We start from the raw sequence: 19,725 nt of genomic DNA, 5'->3' as shown, positions 1-19,725 counted from the left end.
CAATGACTGCCCTCTACCTAAGCCCCGCCTCTGGCAGCCATCTTCAGATTTTTACCGCACGTTCATGTGTTGGGATCCTCGTGCTATTGCTCTTGAACGTTAGTGCTATTTTTTCACGTTTTTTCTCAAAAACTTTGTTTTTTTCGGTCAAAAGAGCCTCAAGCTCCACCGACTCTCCATCCGATCAACGGGGACCCGTGTCGGATTCGTCTATGCCCCTCAAGGGTGAAGATTCGTCGAGCTACGCTTTTGGAGGACTCCAGAACTTTCTCAGGCCCATCTCGGTCATGGCCCAGGAGAAGGGAAGCTCGACGCCCGGAAAGCTGTTCAGGGTCTGCCCTGGATGCCAGCTGCAGAATGTCTTTAAGGAAGACGAACACTCCTTTTGTCTTTACTGCCTACATGAAGACAAGACGCACGTGGAGAAGGACTGTGCGTTTTGCGGCAACATGTCGGAGCGGACCATGAAGGACCGCCATCAACGTCTCGCCAACTGGCTGGAAGGGAAGAGCCCGTCCGGCGAGAAGAAGAAGAAGAAATCCGAGCGGTCTTCTAAGACCTTTGAGGACGCCCCGGCGACGGGGGTCCAACATAAGGCCAAGCACCGCGAGTCCGCTGGCACCGGGAGCGCCGAACGGTCGGGCTCTACGGGCACCAGGCAGGGCGCACCCTCCCCGGCACCATCAACCATGAGCCAACGCTCTGGGTCGCTTAAGAGGAAGGCCGAGCACCCGGCGAAGCTCCTGGAGAGGCCCCGGTCGAGCTCGAAGGCGGAGGGGGAGCGAGGCAGTGTCCCCCCCTCAAGGAGAAGGCGGTGAGCGCACCAAGGGTGGTGAAAGCCTTAATCCATCCGGCCAAGGCCTCTATCGAGACAGTCGCGGCGGCCCTGGCTCATCCTGTGGAGGCTACGCCTGTGGTGGCGACCTCGGGGCTCAGAGTCTCCCTGCCATCGCGGAGGGAGTCCTCTTTTATGCCCATCGACAGGACCCCCGTGAAACCTCCGACGGAGAAGAAAAAGGGGGGGCAGGAGGTCGCCGTGGATTCGGCCTCAACCTCTGAGAAAGAACTGATCGAGGTCTTAAGCCACGGCGTTGGCGTGGAAGAAGACCAGCCCGTCGGGAGGTACCGACGGGGCCCCTGACCGCCCATCGGATTCCCCTCTGCCAGTGCCGCAAGATAACTCGGCGGCCATTTTGTTGGCTATACAGTCCTTATGCTCAGAGATAAGGACGAGACTGCCGTTACCAGTGGAGGAACCACTCCCGTCGGGGGACCCGGAACCAGGCCCTTCGGGCAGCCCCCCTCCTAAGAAAAGAAGGATTCACCCTCCACCTCCTTTTCAGCCGTCGCGCCCCGTTCAGCCCTCCTCCCCGTCCACGACTCGAGGGGATGATACGGGGACTGACACGGCCGCAACGGGTACGACGAGGTGTACGACGAGGATCTGCCGTCGTCTCCTCCCACCCGGGCTTCCCCGCCCGACGAGATTGGATCTTTTCACTCCATGATCGCCAGGGCATCCGAGCTCTTCCAGCTCTGCCCTGAGGAGAAGAAGAAGGAAGGTTTCCTTTATCAGCGGCGCGAGGCGAAGAGGAAGACGGTCCTCGCGGTACCTCTACTGGACGATATTTGGGATGAGGGCCTCGCCCTCCTCAAGAACCCATCCACGACGGCTAACGCCTTGGCTATCGTAGCCCGGTACGACAGGGAGCTGTGGTACAAGCTGGCTCCCCTGCTGGACTTCCTACCGGACGACAAGAGGGCGGATGCCCTGGAGATCTTGCAGGAAGGTGAGGTGGCGTCGGACCACGCCATCACTATTGCGACGGACAACGCCGACACTGGATTTCGCCAGTTGGGCAACGGCGTGTGCCTTAGGCGGCGTGGATGGCTCAAGGCTACTGACTTCCGTCAAGACGTACAGACCAGAGTCCTGGACATGCCGTTTGGGAAAACAGTGGACGATTCCCTTCAAGCCATTAAAGCGGACACGGAGACAGCCCGGGCTCTCAGGGTTCTCCAGCAACGGCGGCCGCCCTTTCGGAGCGGCGGAGGCAAGGGCGTCTCCAAAGGTTCCGGCGGCGGATTTTCCACCTACCGTCAAGTGGCCCGTTCGTCGTCTCAAGAAGCTTACAGGGGACGAGGCAAGTCAGGCGGACCCCGCCGTCGTCGCCATGGAGGTCAAGGCGGCAAAGCCTCGTCTAAGCAGGATTGAACCAGCCGTGGGGTCGGGCCCCCACCGAAGCACCCCGGTGGGAGGCCGGCTGGCGAGCTTCGTCAGCGTGTGGGAGTCCATCTCCACCGACCGTTGGGTGCTGGACGCCCTAGCCCAGGGCCACGCGCTCGAGTGTCAAAGAAGGTGCCCGCGCGTCCCCCCTGTGGCCAGGAAAGAGCTTCACGTCCCTCAGCTTCTCCGGGAGGTAAGGGCGATGCTAAGGAAGGGCGCCATCGAACTCGTCCCAAAGAGTCTTCGGGGCTCCGGAGTTTACTCAAGATACTTCCTTTTGAAGAAGAAGACGGGAGGATGGCGCCCCATCCTAGACCTACGACGGCTGAACAAGTTCATCAAGGCACAGAAGTTCCGGATGGTCACCCTCCAGCACGTCCTGGGTCAGCTGGAGGAGGGCGACTTCCTGTCGTCGTTGGATTTGGAGGATGCCTACTTCCATATTCCCTTCCTAAAGGGGCACCGAAAATTCCTCAGGTTCGTGGTCCAAGGGCGTCACTATCGGTTCAGAGCCCTTCCCTTCAGTCTACGGTCGGCACCCAGGGTATTCACCAAGTGCCTTGCACCAGTGGCGGCGCAGCTGCGCCGAGAGGGGATCCACGTCTACCCCTACCTGGACGACTGGCTCATCCGAGCCAAGACGAGGGAGCTCGCCGTGGAGCACACGGCAAGGACCGTCCAACTTCTCACGGACCTGGGATTCTCCGTGAACTACGCCAAGTCCCACCTGGTACCCGCGCAAAACGCACTGTTTCTGGGAGCAAAGCTCGACACAGTGTCCCTTCTGGCCTCCCCATCGGAGGAAAGGACCAGGGCCATTCTGGGCAAGGTACAGCGGATGTTGGTTTCCGACGCGGCCGAGGTGAGGTCCATCAAGTCACTCCTCGGAATGATGTCTTCTTGCATCTACCTCATTCCCATGTGCAGGCTCCGGATGCGCCCGTTGCAGGAGTTCCTGGACGCGCGCTGGATCCAAACGACGGGCGGCTTCGAGGAGAGGATCACACTCGACGAGAGTTTCTGACGAGCGATCCGGTGGTGGGGCACCCGCGCGCATCTGACGGCAGGCATGGACTTCCAGACCCCAGGCCACCAGGAGACAGTGACCACGGATGCCTCCCTGGAAGGGTGGGGAGCGCACACCGAAAATCTGCACGCGAGAGGCCTTTGGCTCCCGACAGAGAAGTCCCTCCATATCAACGTCCTGGAGCTCCGTGCAGTGTTTTGGGCCCTCAGGTCCTTCCTTCCGTCCCTCAAGGGAAAGGTGGTGAGGATCTTCACCGACAACACCACCACCATGTTTTACATCAGGAAACAGGGCGGAACCAGGTCCCCAGCACTGTCCAAGGAGGCGCAGGACCTGTGGCATTGGGCCGTCGCCCAAAGGATGTTTCTGGTGCCGTTTCATCTGGCAGGGATAATAAACACCATCGCCGACTCACTCAGCAGGGAGCTGCGCTCGTGCCACGAGTGGGAACTACGGCAGGATCTAGTGGATCGCCTCTTCCGACGGTGGGGCACACCCCAGATCGACCTGTTCGCGACGGCGACGAACTCCAAGTGCCGGAGGTTCACCAGCAGGTTTCCCCAGCCGAGGAGCATGGGCGATGCTTTCTCGTTCTCCTGGGAGGGCCTGTTCCTATACGCATTCCCTCCATTGCCACTACTGATCCGGCTCATCAACCAGCTCAAGAGGTCACGGTGCAGGATGATCCTCGTCGCACCTGTGTGGCCGAGGCAGATATGGTTCCCGGACCTTCTGGACCGTCAATCAAGCTGCCAGTGGACGCGGATCTGCTCTCCAGGGAAGGAGGCGCCATCCTCCACCACGACCCGAAGTCGCTGGACTTGCAGGCCTGGCTCCTGCAGCGCTAGAGTTTGGAGGATATGACATACCGGCTGACTACAGAGAGGTTCTTGCAAAGGCCAGGGCGTCCTCGACTCTTAAATGCTACGGACACAAATGGAAGAGGTTCTCTGTCTGGTGCCACGCACAGAAGATTAACCCTCTAAGGATTACGGCTCCCCAAGTACCTCCGTACCTGTTGACGCTGGCCAAAGCTGGACTGGCACACGCGTCCATCAAGATTCATCTTGCTGTGATCTCCCGATACACCAGAACCACGGGGCGGACGTCCTTGTGGTCTCATCATCTGGTGAAAGAGTTCATGAAGGGACTGTTCAGATCATTCCCGCCGGTGAAGGCTCCGGCCCCGGCGTGGGAGTTCAACGTGGTGCTGACCAAGCTCATGGGACCTCCGTTCGAGCCTCTGCACTCGGCCCCGTTGAAGTTCCTGTCGTGGAAAACAGCGTTTCTTGTGGCCATCACCTCCGCACGACGGGTGGGAGAGATCCAGGCCCTTTCCTGCAAGGCCCCGTACTTGACTTTTCACGACACGAGGGTGGTGCTCAGGACGCACCCCTCCTTCATGCCCAAGGTGCCGTCGGACTTCCATCTCAACGAACCCTTGGTGTTGCCTGTGTTTTTCCCGTCGCCTTCGTCGCCGGCTGAGAGGACTTTGCACTCGCTGGATGTGGCTAGAGCGCTGAAGTTCTACGTGGACCGCATGAAGTGTTTTCGGAAGACGTCACAACTCTTTGTGAACTTTGGACCTGTCAATCAGGGGAAGGCTCTCTCGAAGGTTTCCATTTCCAGATGGCTCTCCGGCTGTATCATGTACTGTCACCGGTTGGCAAACCGACCGCTGCCTGGCCGTCCGAGAGCACATTCCACCAGAGCGATCGCAGCTACCACGGCGTTCCTATCTGGTGTGCCCCTGCTGGACATTTGCAGGGCTGCTACGTGGAGGTCGACGCACACCTTCACGAAATTCTACTGCGTCGATCGGGATTCCAGGGAGGAGTCCAGGGTCGGCCAAGCAGTGCTGCGCAACCTGTTCGCCTGAGGTGAGCCTGGTGAGGAGGTAAGATTGCTTAATGTTGAGTTTGATGTCATGCTTAATGTTGAGCCTTTGCCACCTCCCGTGGTTGTGCATGTGGGTACTGCTATGTATTCTTTATTCATGAGCATGTGAATCCATGCCAGACCCCATGCTGGAGAAGGAACAAGTTACTTACCTGTAACTGTTGTTCTCCAGCATGGGTCCGGCATGGATTCACATGCGAACCCTCCCGCCTACCCCTCTGCGGCTCTTCACTTGGTCATACTGCCACTTCACGTGCTTCCAAATCTGAAGATGGCTGCCAGAGGCGGGGCTTAGGTAGAGGGCAGTCATTGGCTGTGGTCAGTATGACACAGAGATCAGTGATTGGTTACTACTACGAAAGACAGATCAGAAACAAAACTGATACTGGTTTTTTCTTTACCGAGGATTCCCAGCCTGACGACAGGGAATATTCATGAGCATGTGAATCCATGCCAGACCCATGCTGGAGAACAACAGTTACAGGTAAGTAACTTGTTCCAACCCCTGGCCATGAGAACTCGGTACGGCCCCAGAGCCGTCGTCGATTGTAAAAAACCTGGGGGTCCTGATGGACAACAATCTCACTCTAGAGCCACAAGTAAACTCTCTACTCAAGAAATGCTTCTTTCTCCTGCGAGCAGCAACAAGGATCCTACCATTCCTGTCATTCACCAACAAAACACCATCATCGCTCTGGCCATGTCCAGAGTAGATTATGCCAATAGCCTATACCTGGGTATGCCTGAACGTCTTCTAAAAAAACTACAACACATACAAAATGCAGCAGCCAGGCTCCTTCTCAAACTACCCCGAAGAGAACACATCACACCCGCGCTAAACATACTACATTGGCTGCCAATCCAACCAATTAAATTTCAAATCAATGTGCATGACTCACAGAGCAATAAACAACCAAGGTGCAGATTTCCTGAGAGATAAATTAGGCCTAGACCATCCGACGAGACCGCTCAGATCAAACAACGACATCCGCCTGAAACCGCAACCCTACAACAGAAGAAAACTCGGAGGATCCACTTGCTCTCACCAGGCACCAAAAACTTGGAATGACTTACCAAAGAATATACGAAACACAAGAAACCACCTGGTATTCAGGAAACTGCTCAAATTCTGGCTCTTCACTGTGTAACTAGACCACTCAAAAAGAACACCAACACCGCTAAAACTACGATGAAGGAAGACACCAATCCCGGCTCCCACCAAGCAACCAAATTCGAACAGAATCCAAGGAACGCATTCCACAACATACCATAAGACATAACGAGAGATAGCCACAAGAGGAGGACACTAAAGACTGAATGCATAGACAGGCCGAGACGGAAGCACTTGGACGACTCATCCATAGCATCCCGGCCCTTTATCACACCCGAAGTTTCAGCAGACACATTCACATATAGTAGTGAAAGTGGACACCACCTCTCCTGCTCCGACACCCAAGGAGGAGTACAGACCCTCCAATCTCACTATATACAGTTCATTAGAATACAACACTATACATAGTCCATTAGAATACAACAGGGAGTGCACTGTGCAAAAACCCTAATGGTTCTGTTAGGCGTAGACCTCTCCCACTATATGGGACTCTCAAAGCTGGCTGTGTTTTAAGATTTTACTGAATTATTCAATTGTTTCTGAAACCCAGCTCTGTATGGTACTATATTCAATTGTTCTGTTAGGCATAGGCCTCTCTCCCACCATACAGGACTCTCAAATATAGCTATTTTCACACCATGCAGGATTCCCAAAATCTAGGCATTCTGCGTTCAGCAGGTTCAAAACCCGGCATGGCCAAACTCAGCCTTTCATCCTTCCGAAGTCGATAAATGAGCACCACACACCATGGGAAATAAGCAGCGCTCAGATACCTGAGGGTTTGTAGTGCTATATAAATGCCCAAACAAACAAACAAACACACTGTGAAGATTAGCTGCAAAACATAAAACCCACTAACCAAAAAGCTCAAACTTTCTGCATACTTAACTCACTCAAAAAAACTCACACAACCACCTCTCGCACCGCAAGCCGCATGCACTTCACCAGACCGCAACAACACAACCCACACCAACAGCACATGGGGACTGACATTGCTCCGATTCACGCACCAAAGCTCAACGCACGGTGCATACCGAGATGAAGTTGCCAACAGAACACCACTCCTCTCACCATCCTACTCCCTCTTCACCCTACTAACGCATCCCGCCTTCTCGTTTGCAGATCCGCCAGAGCGCCTGGGGACCAAGTCCGTTGGTGATGGTGCGCAGTACAAATACCTTCAACATTCAACACCTCCATCAAAACCCAAACATGTCCACAAACTGTAGCTGGGAAGATATGTGGTTAAGTACTTCAATTGCAAGACTGGACTTCAGTCCTGATTCACCACTTCCCTAAAGCGTCTTATCATGGGAAAATCATTTTGATCTTGCTGTCCCTAGTCTGACAAAATTTGACGTCCCTGGGAGTGATTTATTTTTCAGGGAACGCAATTCTAAAAAGGCCTCAGTCATGGTATTGCTCCAAATGTTTCTTTTCCTCCCCTAGGGTCCTGATATCTCCCTTTCCAGTGCAGGTAACCACACAAGGGGACATTCTGGGTTCAGACTACTCTCCTCCTGGCTTCACCAATGGCTCTCCTGATATCCCACACTTGGTATTTAACCCCAGCAAGTCAATCACCCAGACCCAACACACAACCTCATGGGCTGGGAGGATAGCTCAGGGGCGAAGTGCTCTATTATACCTACATTATGCCACCACCACCACCAATCTCACCACAGCAGCTCACTTAGGCAACCCAAACACCCTACCTCAACACAGCATCTGACCCAATTGCCCCAAGTAGCTACCCCAGTAAAATCAGATCTGCCTAGCCCCTGGGACCTCCGGGTGCCCTCTCCCCCAGCCTCTGGGTTTTCAAACACTTCTCGAGGTCTCAAAAGTAGGCAGGTTTCAAATGTAGGCAGGTCTGCAGTAACTCCATCACCAAACCGTACTTCCCAACATCACCCTGCATTGCTCTGCAGGACCCACACCACCCACCTTGCCAAGAGCAACTCCACCACCCAAGCCATATGCCTCTCAACCTTTCAGAGCCCCAAGGCAGGTGAAAGCAGATGATCTTGTTTTGGACGGATGAGAGCCCATTGAATTATATGGACGGTTGAGAGGCTTGGTCACAAGCTTTACCCCTACCACATTGGGGACTTTGAGGGTGCTGGGTGCCTGCTTTTGACTGGAATGGCAAAGGATTCCCACCCAGGGGGTGCATGCTATGTTTAGACCTGTGGCTTCCATTTTCGCCCAACATAGTCTCAAGCTTTACCCTTGCCACATTGGGGATTTTGAGGGTGCTAGATGCCTGCTTTTGACTGGGATGGCAAAGGAGTCTCACCCAGGGAGTGCATGCTATGTTTAGGGCTGTGCCTTCCATTTCCATTTTTGCACAACATAGTCAAATAGGTCTGTTTAGCAAAGCATTTGAAAATCATTCAGCACAAGTGCAACTAAGCAAAAGCTGAATGACAATCAGTATTAGTCCGCAAATCATCCTACAAACCCTGTGATGCTCTGAAATAATCAGTAAGCCATCCCCCAAATCATCAAGAACAAACATGTTGCATAGCGATGCTCTTGAAGTAATTGGCAGGTCATCCCAGAATCACCCCCAAATCATCAGGCACAGACATGTTGATGCTCTTGAAGTAATCGGCAGGTCCTCCCAGAATCATCCCCAAATCCTCAGGGACAAACAAGGTGATGTTCTTGAAGTAATCGGCAAGTCATCCGAAAATCATCAGGAACAAAGAGTTTTCTAAAATAGGGATGATGTTGGCATCATCAGAAAGTCATCCTAAGCTCATCCTCAAATCATCACCCACCATTCTGAGACATTTGCTGATGACTTTAACAGCCTGATGACTTCTGATGATGTGGGAATGACTTCTAATGTAGTTTGATGATCATCGGATGACTCCAGGATGCTCTCTAAAGTCATCCTTTTAGACTGGGGCAACGTGTGGGCAGTCCCCTCATGCTATTCTCATTCATTTTGACAATTTGTATAACACTGAAATCCGAGGGCACTTCTGTGTCCATGACAGGATTACACAATTGTCAAAAGTAAAGAGAAATGCTTCATGCCATGTTCGTGCATGCCGGACAGGCTGTTCTTGGATGCCCCAGGCTCTGCCTGCTCTATAGTCCATTGGAATGGACAGCATCTCCACCTGCATCAAATGGCGCCCAAGCGGAGATGCTGACTGCATGCAAGGAGGTACTGCTGGGGGTAGCGGATCTATATGAGCGAACGCTTTTATAAGTGAACTTTATAGACGCCGCTGCAGCTGGTGCAACCACACATGGGATAACTGCATCAGCCGACATTGCCGCGCAGTGACGCACACATAGAACAGTGCACACAAAGCTATTTTGCATATTTTCCAAGGTGCGCATAGCCAGATAGCTGTACACTTCCACTTCCTAAATTGGCCAAGTGGCAATCTTGACCTTCAAAGGCTTTATACAGTTTAAAAGCCCCTCAGCTCAAAATCTAAAATAAAATCTAACGAGACCCCAATTCTTTGATCAAGAAATTTCCCCTACGCTGAAGGTTGGCTCTGCCACTGATAAAGAAATGGGTTTGCTGCTAGCACCTAACGACCTGTAGAGCCTGAGTGCTCTGCGTGTATCTGTCTCGCTGTGACCTGGGAACGGGCAGTGTTTGAATCTTGCCCTTTCTGACATTTGTACTGGCCCGCGTGGTAGCCGACAATATTGCCATAACTCCCATGTTAACTATCCTTCTGACAGAGGTTGCATGTATGCTTGTTTGAATGAAGGAAATCCTGATAGAAGCAATACTGTTTCCTGTAGCGGGATTACCTCCCATAATGAAATGGATTCGCTGTCTCAGTTGCCTACGGACGATCAATATGCACACTGGTGGCATGAAGGTCTCAACAACAGTAAACCAAATGGATATCCTGGCGGATGACAATATTCGTATAACATACACCGTCGATGATGCCATAAAGTCACCTGTTAACTACAATCCCCAGAATGCATCATTAACTACGCTCCTATTAAACTGCAAGACCCTTCCTAAAGCTGTTCTGCCAACCCACAGCCGGACTCCAAACCGTGGTTCCTGCATAAATTCACCCACATATGCCATGGTGTTTTTAGTTTATTTATTTTGGGGGGCGGTGAGGGTTTTGCCGGAGGCGAGGATAGTTTTTGAGCGCCACAAACATTCACAATGTTACACGACCGGTAACCAGGGCTGGAAGAGTGGGCTTCCTGCAGCCAAAATTTGAACTCCATCACTGCGTAGCTAATGCGCCAGTGGATGAATGCCAAACCATGCGGTCCAGCAACCCATACTCTCAATCACCATTGGGCCAATCACCTGGAAAACTCGCAACCTGTTTTTCTTTCTGTTTGAGCCCAAACCCCTTCCCGATGTATTGAGCTGCAGATGGGAGGCAGGCAGCCAGCGCATCACAATTTGAAAAGGTTTTCGAGTGCGTTGGCCTTAAGCTTAGATTGTGCTATATAGGTTATTGGAAATATTTGCTCGTTTGTGCCTGTCGGTGCAAAACCCCTTGCGCACTGTCACACCCATCCAAAACAGTCCCAACGCCCGCTGTTCCCAGCAACCACATGAGTTTCAGTGTGCCACCCCATTGCGAGCTCCCCAAACACCAATTACAAAACACAATTACGCCTGCTAAACTCACAGTGCGGCTAATGCCACGTTGCTGGGGGACGCATGCAAAATTATAACATACTCGGTGCAGAAAGCGTAGACCCAAACCAACCGCCCGAACGCAAGTTGTGATTCTGACCCTTGCCAGCCTGCTCACCATTTCACTTTCTATCTTGTACTGTACTGCTCCTAGGTTTCGTCACTGTGATTCTGCCCCCTTGCCAGCCTGCTCACCATTCCACTTTCTACCTTGTACTGTACTGCTCCTAGGTTTTGTCACTGTGATTCTGCCCCCTTGGCAGCCTGCTCACCATTTCACTTTCTATCTTGTACTGTACTGCTCCTAGGTTTCGTCACTGTGATTCTGGCCCCTTGCCAGCCTGCTCACCATTCCACTTTCTAGCTTGTACTGTACTGCTCCTAGGTTTCGTCACTGTGATTCTGCCCCCTTGCCAGCCTGCTCACCATTCCACTTTCTAGCTTGTACTGTACTGCTCCTAGGTTTCGTCACTGTGATTCTGCCCCCTTGCTAGCCTGCTCACCATTCCACTTTCTATCTTGTACTGTACTGCCCCTAGGTTTCGTCACTGTGATTCTGCCCCCTTGCCAGCCTGCTCACCATTCCACTTTCTACCTTGTACTGTACGGCTCCTAGGTTTCATCACTGTGATTCTGCCCACTTGCCAGCCTGCTCACCATTCCACTTTTTACCTTGTACTATACTGCTCCGCTTCTCTAGAGATCTGGGGCCGCTATGGAGGTCTGTGTACATGAAAACCTTGCATTAAACATATCCTGGCTAATGTTGAAAACATTCTTCTGCGCGGGGGAGGCTTTAAAAAAACCCTCTTTAACGAACTCCGGGCCACCCCTTGCACTAGGGTCTGTATCTGTACCTATAGTTTCCCCCCCACCCCTTTCTTCCTGCACTTATCTGACCTGCCCTGTCAGCTGCCTTAAACTCAGCACTTGCCTCTTGCTGGTTGCACTACCACTTTTTGTTGCTATTATTATTTATTTATTTTATTTAGTCTGTTCTCCTTTTGCTCTGCACTTTCCACTTCTCCCCCTTCCCATGCACTTGCGCATTCTCAATGTCACTGGGCCTAGTAAGATTGTTGTTTTGTTCTCCCCTGTTCCCCTCCCTTGCCTTGTCGTGCTCTGAACCACTTGTGTATGAGCGCGATAGAAATAAAATATCAATTCAATTCAAAGCTCAGAGCATGGTGAAAACCAAACTGAAGCTGTCAACAGCACACCACGTTCTCACTTTCCTTTTGCTTCTTCACCCGACTAACCCATTCCTGACTTCTTGTTTGCAGATCCGCCCGAGTACCTGGGGACCAATTCCGTTGGTGACGGTGAGCGATGCAATGCCTTTATTACCATTTACATAAATCTCCAAGCAAAATGTGGTTGCAAACACATTTCTTTTATCCGTGGCAGAGCCGCTAGTATGCACAAGGCAACATTTAATAATAAAGTGCTTTTAAATCACGAATCCAATGTTTTCAACATCACGAACAACAACAACCTCGAAGTTTGTGACATAGAAGCTGCATATCTATCTTTGTTTATTTCACAACTTCTTGCATGTCTTAAATCACTGAAAATACAGTGGGTAAAAGAGTTTTTTCATGTTGACATCTTGCATTCTGGGACTTATAGTTTTCCATTTTGGTTGTGAAAATTAAACCCACAATGATATTCATTTGTCTTAAAATGTTGCTCTAAGGGTGCACATGTTGTCATGTGGCTTTACTATGCAACTGAATGCAACTTTTGAGGGCTTTCTTGGAATCTCAGCCCGAGTGGGCATAACTGAGTGACTAGGCATCACTGTGTGCCTGAGTGAGCATGACAGGTGTTTTTAATTAGTGACTTAGTGTAAACAATTGTGACGATTAAAGAGTAACTATGACTGACTGAGTCCAGCCAAGCGATTGTAACTGAATAACTGAGATTGTGAGGGAGTGACTGACTGTGTGACTAATATTGAGTTACTGACTGAATGTGAATAAGTGAGGGTGTGAATGCATGAGTGACTGTCATAGTGAGGGAGTGAATGGTTGGTGGAGGGAGTGAGTGGGTTCATGAGTGGCTGGTTGGCTGGCCTAAGCAGGGACTATTTCTGACGTATTGTCTTTTTCCCCCAGCATATGCAAACGGTGTTGTTGGTGAAAGCTGCCAGCGCAGATTTATCTTCTTGGTGTTTACGAACTCTCGAAACCAGGGTGCATAAAGAAAGCCTGAGTGAACTCTTGGGAGGAAGTAGTCTGCTACTCCAATGCAAATATGCTACCTTTTTTAAGAATGATATCTCAAATTAGTATTTCTTTTAACCTCTTTTTCCTGGTTATTTTATTTTGGTGTTTTATATTGTACTTTTTGTCCCCTTCAATTGCATAGAGGAAGTTATCGAGTTGCTAGGTGAGTGGCCGAGGTTGTGTGGGTAGAAGATATGTGCGCGTTGTTGGGAGATATTGTATGTATGGGGGTGTAAGAATGGTAGGGGAATTAGGGGAGGTAGTTAATTAGCAAAGGGTGTGAAAGACTATTTCCCCATTTTCACTTACGCCTTCTATTTCTAACTGTGAGATATAAATCAATGTAGCTACACTAAAGACTATAAATCTTCTGAATGCAGCCACAGAAAACCATAATTAATTTTCAGTTCAAATCTATCTTTTAAGCCTGTTTCATCCTATGTGTACAAATGCATTTAAATGTAGCGACGCATTTGTGAGTTCACATTTTAACATTAGTAAATGTATTCTAGAATAAGGAATTTAACAATGCTTATTTGGATGTCCATTTATGTTCATATATCCTTTCTTTTTTTGTAGAATCTTTGAGATCTGCTGTCTGCAAGACTAACAGTTGGCCTACTATGCCGAGTGCCGAGTGATAAGGAGGAAGCTTGCCACCAAAATTTGCAATGCTAGAAGAGGCTGTGGGATGTATTTACCCATGCATGCGAGCCCTACCTCAAAACTGTGCAGTACTGACATGGAAAACATCATGATGGCCAGAGTTTCCCAGAAAATGCACAGGGAAATGCATGAAGAATAGGCTGCCACCCATTTTTGCCGATGTTATGGGCACAGAAGGACACTGCCGATTTTGAAAGACCTGGATACCCAGGCAGAGTTTGATGAAGAACGGCAGAAAGCTGGTGCCCTTCAAAGGCAGAGGGACGACCTGGCGGCACAAATGCAGGCTCTTAGTCAGGAAAGAGACGCCTTAGGCCAGGAAGTCTGCCATTTAAAAAGAAAAATGGAAGAAAATCACCTGGCCCACCAGGGACTGGGTGATCTCCAAAAAGAACACCAGAACTTGTTAGAGCACACCAGGAGGGTGGAGGATGCTCTAGCAAGAAAGGAGCAGGCCAATAGGGACACAGCTCAGGAGGTAACCCTCCTGCAGCAAAGACTGGCCCAGTTCTCCAGGACCAACCAGGAAGCACAGAGGGAAAATGAGGCTCTCTGCCAGCACAATGAGAGGCTCCAGCAACAGGTAGCGATGCAGGAGAGACTGATAGAGGCCTTAACAGAGGAACTGAAAGCACAAATGCAGGCTCTTGCATTGCAACAGGGAGCAGGGGCGGATAGAGATGAGGTCCGCTGGGAAAGAGAGATTCCTGACCATAACCGCAGGAGCCCTAACACCAGGGGCCTTCATCTCCCCCAGTCCCTGGACTCTACCACCCCCATGTCCCCTGGCGCACATGAGCACAGGGCCACAGGGATGGCAGATTACTATCCAGCTAAGAGTATGGGGCTCATAGGCCAGTACCACTCAGGAATGGAGGGGTGGGCATCCGGGTATGGGCACCCAAGTACAGTACAGTTCAATGGGGAACCCCAGGAGAGTAGGCCCATTAAGGGCATCCTGAAAACCTCTGCCCAGTTAGGTCAGTGGAGGGGGTACCCATCAAATCCTGGCAGCAAGGAGGAATCTGAAGACTCCTCTGAACTGCGCAGGACACAGGAGACCAGGTCCCCACATTCTGCCAGCCATTCCCAGGCTCGCAGAATCCGGGAAAACCTGGAAGAACAGACGGGAACCTCTGGGAGCAGTGCCTCTGAGTCCGAGGACGAATGGACAAGGGTTACCCGAACCAAAAAGGCCAATAAGGCAAAAAGGGCCTTGCTTAAGGACCCCTTAAAACAGATTAAGGCAATCAGGAGCGTCATCACGCCTTACCATAAGAACGCTAAGTATTCTGTTTGGGAGCACTTAGAGCTGTTTGAGCAAATGATGGAGACTTTCCATTTGAAGGACGGCCAAAGCAGCATTCAATATGTAAAGTGGACCTTCTCCCCGGAATACTCCAGTTTCTTTGCGGGGCTGGAGGACCAAAATCATTTAAGATGGTCCACCTATAAGGCGGCCATCTTGAAACATTTTTCTGTTCACAGAAATCCTCAAGAGGCTCGCAAGGCAGCCTACAATTTGCAATGTGGGGAGGATCAGGCCCCACAAGAATTTGTGCAGGAGTTAAAGCGTGCTTTTGCACAGACCACAAGAAGGGTGCGCACGGATAGCAGAGAATTTATTAATACGTTTTTCCATGCCTTGCCCAAATATATCATGACCCAGCTCGTGAGGGATTTTCACGAGAAAAGATCTTTAGACTGGGTCATTGAACAGGCTACCTGGATCTATGAGGTGCAGAAACCGGTAGATAGCAAAAGTAATGCCCAGAAAAACCCCAAAGCCAACAGCACCCCTGCTGCTGCCAAGGTGGCAGAGGTAAAGGTCACCCCCGTTTTGGATTTGGAGATGGGGGGGCCTAAAAACCTACCTGCACCTAATAATGCTAGGCCCAGGAGGTCCTCGGGTCAGTCACAGACAGGGAGCCAAGGCGGCAGCCCCACAAATGGGGTCCCTCGCTCTCCTGATTATGTAAGTCCCCGTTACAAGGGAAATCGACCCATCCTGGGTTATGTGTGGACTCCTCCAGCCCAAGGGGGGGATCCAGCCAAGCACCTAACCCAGGGAACTTCCCTCCAAACTTCCCACAGGAGGGCAGAAATTTACCAAACCCTGGGCAGAACTTTTTCCCCAGATATCCACCCGACTTTCAGCCCCAAAACCATCCATCCTTCTTTCCCCAATTCCCTGAGCCCAGACCACTGAATCCGGGAGAGGGGAGGCCAAGGGTGGAGGGGTATCTAAATCTTCCCAACCCGGGGTATTACCAGAGGAGGGACAGCTACCCTTCCCGGGATCAGCCCAGGGGAGAAAACAGGGCCCCGTATCAGCCTGAGCGGGTTTCCCAGTTAGAGCGCCAGGTTCAAAACATGGCGCGGGATCTGGGTCACATACTGAGGGCTCAGCAGAACCCTCAGATGGGCGTGCCGGCGCAGAACGCACCCAACTCTGGACCTGGTGCTCCAGAACAATGACGGGGGCAGCACCCCGATAACTCACCGGTTCCCAGGGAGGAGGCACAAAGGGAAGGGGGGTGTAAAGCCTTGGAGGAAGCTTCCTTCCTCACTTGTAAACAGCCCCTGGAAACCCAGGAACCGGAAACAAAATCTCTTGCCCCTGAAAGTCTGCCTCCTAAGGAGCAGAGGGGGGGTAGGAGAAACAAAAGACCCAAACAGACTCAGTTTGAGGAGGAAGTACAGATCTTCCAATTTGAGGGAGAGGGATCCTCAGAGGATCCTGGGAAAAGGATCTTCTCCTTCAGAGAGGGGGGAACTCCTCCCAAAGAAAAATGGGTCCCTAGGGATGCAAATCCAGACTGGGGAGATGTGGAGACTGAGCTACCGCCGCCCACCATCTCATCCCAGAACCAACAGCAAGAAAATCCCCTGGTTCAAACCCATCCTGGTGACTGCCTCCAAAAAGGGGGGGGGGCGGCCCAGAGCCAGGGGGACCCACAATGGCTCTGATCTCCAGTTGCCAACTTTTTCTTTCAGATTCCCAAGGCTCTCCACAGAATTCTGCCCAAAATTCTTCTCTCGCGATGTCCAAAACCAGAAAATTAGCCCACCAGTTGTCCAAAAATGTACATTATCTGTGCCCCCTTGAGGAGAAGGAGGGAAGATATTATGCCCCGGTACAAGTACGGGGGCAGGGTACAATTTCAGCGCTGGTGGACACGGGATCTCAAGCTACCCTTCTGTCCAGAAGGGCCTTTGATGAACTGAATGCAGGAAGGGGAGAGAATTACCAAATTCCTCTCACCTCACTTCCTGGACAACTCCAGAACTTTGACGGGAAGGAAATTCCCGTTGAGGGGACTGCAGATTTGGACATTAAAATTGGGCGACACAAGTTGAAACACCCAGTCATAGTTGTGACTCCAGAGGGCACCCCGGAATGACCTCCTGAGAAGGTTGTCACCCCTAATAGATTGCGTAAACAAGGTCCTCTGGACCCAGACTAGCCGACCAATAAAATTAAAACAGAGTGTCAACCATGTTAGTTTAAACGGCACCTGCCACATGGTTGAACAAAAATCTGACCAAGTAGAATTTCACTTCCAGAATAGCCAAATTCCAGACGTGACAGTAATAGCAGTAGGACAACAGACTGGTGATGGGGGGTCCTCTCTATTTCTGAAAATCAACCTTCCTTCCAGTTTAAGGTGGTATTCCACACTGGAAGGAAACACTCTGAAATTCTATACTAATCCACACTCAGAAACTACCACTTCTATAGTCCAGAAAGATGTGAAATCAGCTCAAAGCCTGGCTGATATTCAGCAAATTGGAGAGCAGTTGTTCATCCCTGTTCAGTTAAATGATGGGAAGGACTCTGTTCTCGCTCGAGTGTGTGTGAACAACGGTAAGAGCTTCATCAGCGAAGCCATGTTTCGCCAACTCCCAAAAGATCCAGCCATTCCCACCTTCAAACTGATAGACAAATGGGAAATGGACCTGGAAGCACCTAATTCCAAACATCTCCTGCCAAGCAGGTGTATGCTCAAAATCTCCATTGGCAACAAGAGCATAGTCCATAATTGTTGGGTCGTGCGAGACGTCACTGCCGCCTTTTACTTAGGCAGTGACATTCTCAATCGCTTTGCCATTAGTTTGGACCTAATAAACTTCAAAGCTTGGTCCCGATTAGCGGATAATCCCATGGGCTTTGATGATCCAGAAAAAGCATTTAGGTCAGCTCAATTGCTACCTTATGCGGTTGAAATTCAGGTTAAAGAGGAAGTCACCATCCCAGAAAGGACCCGACAATTCTCCCTGGAAGTGAAAGCTAAAAGAGGACAATATTTGCAAAACCCTGATGCTTACATACATCTAAATGCTTCTCTCCAACAGCAAGGGTTGGGGGTAAACCCAACTCCATTAGTCAACATAGAACATGACACCATTCCAATAGAGGTGGATAACAGCGACTTAAAGAGTATTACTCTAGCCGCAGGCACCATTATTGGAATGGCGGTTGATGACCGACATTTTTCCATTGATTTAGGTAATGAACTGTTAGGACCAATCCCCAAGGACTGTTTTGACAGTGACAGTGATGACAATGCAACACCAGACAGAATTTTTACCCGGCATGGGGGGAACTTCCTGGTGTACACTTCCTGCCCCTATGGTAAGGAAGATGTGACTTGTGACTTCGGGAGGGATGAGGTGATTTTCCAGGTCCATGAGGGCTGCCTTTCCCACCTGAAGCCTCCGGTCCAAATCAGCACTCTGACCAGGGACTTCTCCACCCAGCTGGAGGAGGCCGCGGAGATAGCCAAACCAGAAGTCTTTCCAGGCTTCAGGCAGATGGCGGAAGAGAGAGTCAACCTAGCTGACGCCAGTGTGACTCTGGAACAAAAGCAAAAGTTGAAACAAGTTTTCTTGGATTTCCAAGATCTCTTTGCGGTAGACTCATATGACTGTGGTCGCACTGACATCCACACAACAACAATCCCCACGGACCCTGGCATGACCCCAGTGTTTGTGAAGCAATATCGCTTGCCTCTCGCATCCATGGAGTCCCTTACTGAAATAATTAAGAACCTTGAGTCCCGGGGAATAATCCGTCCAGTCCACAGCACCTTCAATAATCCGGTGCTGGGAATATTGAAGCCGAACGGCCAGTGGAGACTCTGTGCTGACCTCAGGGAGCTCAACAAACGGGTCCATACTTCCCGATGGCCTCTGCCCTACATTGACCAAGGGCTGGCCCAGATCCAGGGGTCACAGGTATTCACTGCAATAGACCTGACCAATGGGTACTGGACCGTGCCTGTCAGTAGGGAGGACCAATACAAACTGGCTTTTACCTTTGGGGGCCAACAGTATACATGGACCCGGACGCCCTTCGGATACCTTAACTCCGGTAATGAGTTCAATATTTTCCTACATAAGGCCATGCCCGACCTGGGTGCAAGGGGTAACCTGGCTTATGTAGATGATGTCCTCATCAAAAGTTCATCTGTGGAGGAACACATAGCGGAGATCCGTTATGTTCTGACCCAGTTGAGAGCCGCCGGAGCAAAACATTCCTTTCAGAAAGCACAGTGGTGTAGAACCCGTGTTAATTTCTTGGGGCATGAGATTACTCCTCAGGGTCTCTGTCCCCAGGAAAAGAAAGTGGAAGCACTTCAGAAACTGAAAAACCCCACAACTCTGCGGGAACTAAGGAGCCTCCTTGGACTGACTAATTACAGCAGAAAGTTCATTGAGGGCTACGCAGAGATCACCAGACCCCTGATTCATCTCCCGAGGGGGGGGTCAAGTGGGAATGGGGTCCAGAACAAGCCGAGGCAGTAAAACAACTCAAAAGAAGCCTCTCACAAGCGCCTTGCCTAGCTTACCCTGTCAGAAACAAGGAGTTCTTCCTGGAGACGGGGTTCTCTAATACGTGCTTGACGGCAG

Source organism: Ambystoma mexicanum, chromosome 14 (assembly GCF_040938575.1).
Source record: "Ambystoma mexicanum isolate Mex_15411 chromosome 14, UKY_AmexF1_1, whole genome shotgun sequence".
Classification (NCBI taxonomy): Eukaryota; Metazoa; Chordata; class Amphibia; order Caudata; family Ambystomatidae; genus Ambystoma; species Ambystoma mexicanum.
This window is presented reverse-complemented; position numbering follows the sequence as displayed.